General features: G+C 43.6%; 1 non-coding gene across 1 annotated transcript; it reads right to left on the minus strand.

The window, feature by feature from the left end:
- Positions 1 to 2,266: 2,266 nt before the first annotated feature.
- Positions 2,267 to 2,341, minus strand: Trnat-ugu (transfer RNA threonine (anticodon UGU)). The gene has a single exon. It is a non-coding gene; the product is annotated as a tRNA-Thr (tRNA).
- Positions 2,342 to 7,242: the final 4,901 nt, after the last annotated feature.

A 7,242-nucleotide genomic window follows, 5' to 3' on the forward strand; every position in this document is an offset into this window, starting at 1 on the left:
CGATCAAGTTCACACAAAACATAGATTAAACTCTGTAGATTAAGAAAATAAAATTTTTGAAAAATCGAGTTTTTGAATCCAAATCCATTAATCCCCCCTTGATATTCGAAAAGTGAAGTATTTTTTGTGCAACACAAATTTCAAGTGAGTGCACTTTTCCTATAGTAAATGTGGTATTCTGATTTCTGTTGCGTATTAATCTTGTATTGGTGAAACCACTGAAAAAGCCACAGCTGAAAGGACAATTGTTAGATACGCTTACTAGAATGGAAGCAATCTTAATGTTTTCACTGTTATTGGCCTTTACTGCCTTGGAACAGTAAGTTGAAACGGTTAAGAAAAGATTCAGAAATTCTAACTGCAGAAACAGGTGACACTACGTTTGTTCGAGTGATCTTGGTTTTCACTGAAGTAAACGTGTAAAGCCTCGTGCTATGTTCAGCCAATGATTTTTTAGTCGAGATCCAAAAATATTTTTCATTTCTCCTTTCAGGACTGGCGACCGTTTATTTCATCATTTAATGTTCTTAGACCGCAATTTCCGTAGGGTAACGTCGCATTGGTTCCTACCCCAGTTGGGAATACTGGCACTGTTGTTTAACGCGCAGTACAAAGTTATCTAAAAGATCAATAAGATAAGCGTTGAAGTGTTACTAAGACGCTTCTGAAAGTCACAGCAACATCTGGGCTGCCTTTTGGCAGGTGTTAGAACAAGGATAACTTTTTCAAGATTACTATCATTAAAGTAGGCATCAAACTGGTAATACTTTCATTAAAAGTAATCAACACCAGTGCTAAAGTGTCTCTTTGCTAGATTTGTCATGTGCTTACTTTACGCTTCTGTACCAACTCAAGGCTGTAACAAGATCACGAAAGCTAGAAGACGAAACTTGACACTGGGAGCGTAACAGAAGAAACAAATAATAACAAAAAATTGAGCTGAAGTGGTCGTTACAATCTCTGGCAGCGATTCGGAAGCTAACGGCACAACGGTACGCTAGAGACCTCCGTTGTGTTACCTCTCACGAGACAGTATCCTGGAACTGTGTTTCATAAGGAGAACGCTCGTTCTCACATGATACGAGGCCTGTTCAGAAAGTAAGCTCCGATTGATTGCCAAATTGAAACCACAGTGAACATCAGAAATGTTTTACTTGTAACAATTAGCTACACCTTTCAGCTACTTCTCTACGTAGTCGCCGTTCTGACTTAGACTTTTGTCATAGCGTTGTACCAACTTTTCAATAGCCTCATCATAGAAGGCAGCCGCCAGTGCTTTCCGCCAATTCTCCGCGCTGGCCTACACCTCGTTGTCTGTGTCAAAATGTTGTCTTCAAAGACAGCGGTTCATGTGACCAGAGATGAAATTCAGGGGGAGACAATCGCGGACTGTATTGTGGGTAATCTCACATTTCCATTTGAAAACGATGCAGGAGCATCTTCATTGCCCCTGCAGAATGCGGCTGAGAATTGTCTTGAAGAAGAAACAGCACGACAGTTATGTAATGTTAGCTGCATAGCTCCAGGCGAAATTTCTCACCAGGCCCTCGTACTTGGCGGCAGACACTATTTTCTAGACATCTTTACGCACTCACTGCGAGCTCAGAAATGAGAAGAGCGACGTGATGCTAACTGGGGTTATACTAGAGACACTACCCAACACATCTGTGCAAAGCTTTATCGGATTTTCATAGTCGTTTCCATTTCGCGACCGATCGGAGCTTACTTTCTGAACGCCCCTCGTATATCCCTACGAACTACTTGCGTGTTGATTTACTCGCTTGGTCAGCAAAACCCTCTGATCTTTCTCCGTCAGAAGATGCGTTCATACGTCAACTCAAGTCCAACGGCAGTTTCAAGCATATCGAGCGTCAGTTACAACAGTCGGGGCCCAGCTTACCAGAGGAGAGGATACACCGTCTGCACGAAAAAAGTTGTGCGACCAGGGGGCTTCCTAATTAGTAATGCGTTTGTGACTGGTACCGTGTTAAGCAACCGGATTTGCTACGAATGTTAGGTACGGTTATCGTTCGCGAAGCAATAGCGGACACCGGTATCACACATACAAATTACACTGAAGAGCCAAAGAAACTGGTACACCTGCCTAATACTGTGTAAGGCTATATATGACGGTAGTATCTGTTCCCGAAAGAGCAGTTACCGTCGATGACCATGCAGCTTTGCTAGAAATGAAATGATAATTAAATAGACACCCTAGCTGCAAGCAAGCGTTGATACACTTCATTGGGGACATGTTGAAAGTGTGTGCCCCGACCGGGACTCGAACCCGGGATCTCCTGCTTACATGGCAGACGCTCTATCCATCTGAGCCACCGCGGGCACAGAGGATAGTGCGTCTGCAGGGACTTATCCCTTGCACGCTCCCCGTGAGATCCACATTCCCAACATGTCCACAACACTACATTCGTAGTGCGGCTAATAGAAGTTTGCCCATCATACTCATTACTCTTGGCAGATTAATCTACCAAGTCCCGTACGAGTTCGGGCATAGCGTGTGCGTTCGCACAAGAAGGTCAAAGGCTGGGAACCCATATTTTTAACTATATATGACGGTAGTATCTGTTCCCGAAACAACAGTTACCGTCGATGACCATGCATCTTTGCTAGAAATGAAATGATAATTAAATAGACACCCTAGCTGCAAGCAGGCGTTGATACACTTCATTGGGGACATGTTGAAAATGTGTGCCCCGACCGGGACTCGAACCTGGGATCTCCTGCTTACATGGCAGACGCTCTATCCATCTGAGCCACCGCGGGCACAGAGGATAGTGCGTCTGCAGGGACTTATCCCTTGCACGCTCCCCGTGAGATCCACATTCCCAACATGTCCACCGCAGTGGCTCAGATGGATAGAGCGTCTGCCATGTAAGCAGGAGATCCCGGGTTCGAGTCCCGGTCGGGGCACACATTTTCAACATGTCCCCAATGAAGTGTATCAACGCCTGCTTGCAGCTAGGGTGTCTATTTAATTATCATTTCACTGTGTAAGGCCCCCGCAAAGAAGCAGAACTGCCGCAACATGACGTGACATGGCTTCGACTAATGTCTGAAGTTGTGCTGGAGGGAACTGACACCATGAAACCTGCAGGGCTGTCCACAAATTCGTAAGAGTACAAGGCGTTGGAGCTCTCTTCTGAACAGCACGTTGCAAGGCATCCCAGATATGCTCAATAATATTCATGTCTGGGGAGTTTGGTGGCCAACAGAAGTGTTTAAACTCAGAAGAGTGCTCCTGGAGCCACTCTGTAGCAGTTCTGGACGTGTGGTGTGTTGCCTTATGCTGCTTGATTCGCCCACGTCCGTGGAATGCACAATGGACGTGAATGGATGCAGGTGATCAGATAGGATGCTTATGTACGTGTCACCTATCAGAGTCATATATAGACGTATCAGGAGTCCCTTGTCGCTCCAGGTGCACACGGCCCAAACCATTACAGAGCCTCCACCAGCTTGGACAGTCCCCTGCTGACATGCAGGGTCAATGGATTCATGGGGTTATCTCCATACCGGTACACATCCATCCGCTCGATACAATTTGAAACGAGACTCGTCCGACCAGGCAACATTTCCCAGTCATCATCAGACTAATGTCTGTGTTGACAGGCCCAGGCGTGGCATAAAGCTTTGTGTCTTGCAGTCATCAAGGGTACACGAGTGGGCCTTCGGTTCCGAAAGCCCGTATCGATGATGTGTCGTTGATTCGTTCTCACACTCACATCTGTTGGTGGCCCAGCGTAAAAATCTGCAGCAATTTGCAGAATGTCGCAGTTCTGTCACGTTGAAAGATTCTCTTGAGTCGTCGTTGGTCTCGTTCTTGCAGGATCTTTTTCTGGCCTCAGCGATGTCGGAGATTTGATGTTTTACCGGATTCTTGAGGTTCACGGTACACATGTGAAATGGTCGTACTGGAAAATCCCCACTTTATCACTACCTCAGAGATGCTGTGTCCCATCGATCGTGCGCCGACTATAACACCACGTTCAAACTCACTTAAATCTTGATAACCTGCCATTGTAGTAGAAAAAAACCATCCAACAACTGCGCCAGACGCTTGTTGTCTTATATCGGCGTTGCCGACCGCAGCATCGTATTCTGCCTGTTTACATATCTCTGTATTTGAATACGCGTGCCTGTACCAGTTTCTTTAGCGCTTCAGTGTATAAACAGATAAGACAACCAGCGAATTATTATCATATTGTCATACGATAAGCTGCTGATAACGGAGGAGCCTGAGACATAAGAAGTGGATGACATAGATTGATCTGAATTACAATGATAAAATTTTGGAAGTTATTCAGGGATATTTCGTGATTATTTTGCTACAGTGGATCTGTGATCTTTGTTGGAGCGTTACATACTATTACATAGTTATGATTTATTCGGTTTGGTTATGAAAAATACGTCCATAACAGGAACCTATCCGTATTGCTGTGTATCGTTATCAAAGTACCACAGATCAACTCCGTCCTTCTAACATCTGGTAGGCACCAAGGACAGCCCTTTTTGCGACTGTCCAATAGTAACGTGTGTATCTGAAAATTTGTGTTCTACCACTCTAATCTTCAGGTTTATGCTTCACAGTCTCTGTCGAGTTCTCTTTTCTGTAATTTATTTTGCCTATATTTGGTACTTCTAGATTTAGTTCTAGAACGTATTCAGCCTACGTGTAAACTGTAAAATAATTTAAAAACATTGTTCAAATTATTTATATAGTGATTTCTTTGTATACATGATTTTACATTTCTAGAAAGCTAGTGCCACTGTGATTCAATAAACCCAAGTAAATTAATAAAAAAAAAGTGAAACTATCACAATCGGGAAAAACTGTGGAAGAACAGATTAGTACTCAGTGCAAGTTAGACGGTGAAGAATAAAGTGAGTTTCACTGTTGTGAACAGCAAGTGTTATCAGTGAATGTCACAAGTTTATCCTAAACCAAATACTTTTGACATCTGAAATGCTGTGCAGTTTCTGTGGAATATACGTGCAAAGGTAAATGGGATGAGAAAGCAGATGAAATTCAATTACTCTGTAATGAGCTACCGAAAGCCACAGGTCTCACACACCAAAAGACTCATAAAATATTCCTGATCAGTCTCCAAAGTTTTGTAGATGCAGTTCAGATTCACCTGTTACATATAATATCGTGTAACGTGAGAGCCAGATTGCATCCAATCCCGCCAAAGTGGACACATACGCACACACAATACATACAGCATAAAACAGGAAAAAATAAGCAGCACTACCAATTACCACCCCAATTAATTGAGTAGGTAAGTTTGTCTGGTAGTTTTCAGTTGGCATTGCTGCGCAGTAGATCGCAAGAATTTGTGCCAAATAAATCTTTCCATTAGTTCTCATATACTGTAATAATTGTCAATAAATAATACATAAAGGATTTACACAGTGATAATATATGTACAAATGGCATTATCGGACATGTTAGCATTTTCACCGAAACGTTCTAGCTCTGACATACAGAGTGGGACTGTGATTTTATAATCAATGGATCACCACTCATGCGATCAATAAAAAGTAACCTATTCAATAAATCTACTGCATTCGCTTTGATTAATGTTATGGCATGGTCAATCCAGCGGCGACGTCATTGCCAAATCGTACTTAAGGGTTTCACACACTAAAGTGGCCGTTGGAAATGTCACACCCGCTCCCTGCAGTGCGCCGGCTCTAAGGACTGTGATTCGCTCTCCTCATAGCTCTGTTGCCACATATTCACTGTTAACAGTGGGTCGGCGTCAGCTGCATGTTCAGTAGAGTTTGGCAACAGGATTCTTTTTCCCGATTCGATTCCTACGAATCAATCTCACATTGCAAATCGATTCCTACGATTCGTTCACGATTTTTTCACGATTCATTCTAGTCTGCGATGGCACGATTCTTACGGAATGCAAAAAGTTCTACATCTTACTCACAGATGGCAGGACATGTCTGAAATTGTCAATGGGGTAGAATCCACCTGTGTCATGATAAGATATGTCAGAAATAGTTTATTTATGAGTAAACATGCATATGACGTTACAAGTGTAATTACCGAAGGGGTGGCGCAGTGGTTAGCACACTGGACTCGCAGTCGGAAGGACGACGGTTCAATCGCGCGTCCGGGCATCCTGATTTAGGTTTTCCGTGATTTCCCTAAATCGCTCCAGGCAAATGCCGGGATGGTTCCTTTGAAAGGGCACGGCCGACTTCTTTCCCCATCCTTACCTAATCCTATGAGACCGATAACCTCGCTGTTTGGTCTCTTACCCGAAACAACCAACCAACTACAAGTGTAATTCTCGATTTATACGTGTAATGCCTTAATTGATGAAAGGTCACGTTTGATTTGATTGCATCTATTGTTTTATTTCAGTATGCCAGGAAAGAGGAGTCGATTTGTGCGAAAGGTGATGCAAAATTAATTGGTATGCCAGTTTCGTTGTGTGGCTTGAACCTATCGAACTACATTTGCATCCCAACCCCAATAAAACGACCAGTACCATAATGCACCTTAATAACAGAGCTTCAAGGAGGAAACTACAGCTTTCCCTGAATGACCGGCACATCAGACATGAAGATAATCCCAAATATCTGGGAGTAAAATTAGACCGCACACTAACGTTTAGCTCCCATCTGGAAGACACCAAACAGAAATTAAAATCTCGAAATGCCATTATGTCTAAACTGGCCGGAACATCATGGGGGTGCAGAGCTAATACACTAAGGACGTCAGCATTAGCCCTCGTGTACAGCGTGGCTGAATATTGTTCACCAGTCTGGGCGAAAAGTGCGCATGTAAATAAAGTAGACACCCAATTGAAAGAGACGATGAGAGTTATCTCAGGTACACTTAGGGCTACCCCATGTGACTGGCTCCCAGTCCTTGCCAACATAGAACCCCATGATATGAGGCGCTCCATGGCGACCTCAAGAATATATAGGAAGATCGTACACAATCCAGAACTCCCTATACACCAAGACTTATCACCCATCAACAGGCTAAAATCTAGGTCCCCCTTTTGGAAGACTGACAGGGAATTACAGGACTTCGACCCAAAGCTAGCCCGGGGGGAATCATGGCGCAAAGGGACACACAAGAACCAAAAGCGTATCGATGCCCCAGCAAGAAGATAAATGGTTTTGATCTCCCTCGGAAACTCTGGGTTGCCTTAAATCGCCTTAGAACAAGCGTGGGAAGATGCAAACATCTAATGAATA

Source organism: Schistocerca nitens, chromosome 8 (assembly GCF_023898315.1).
Source record: "Schistocerca nitens isolate TAMUIC-IGC-003100 chromosome 8, iqSchNite1.1, whole genome shotgun sequence".
NCBI classification, from domain to species: Eukaryota; Metazoa; Arthropoda; class Insecta; order Orthoptera; family Acrididae; genus Schistocerca; species Schistocerca nitens.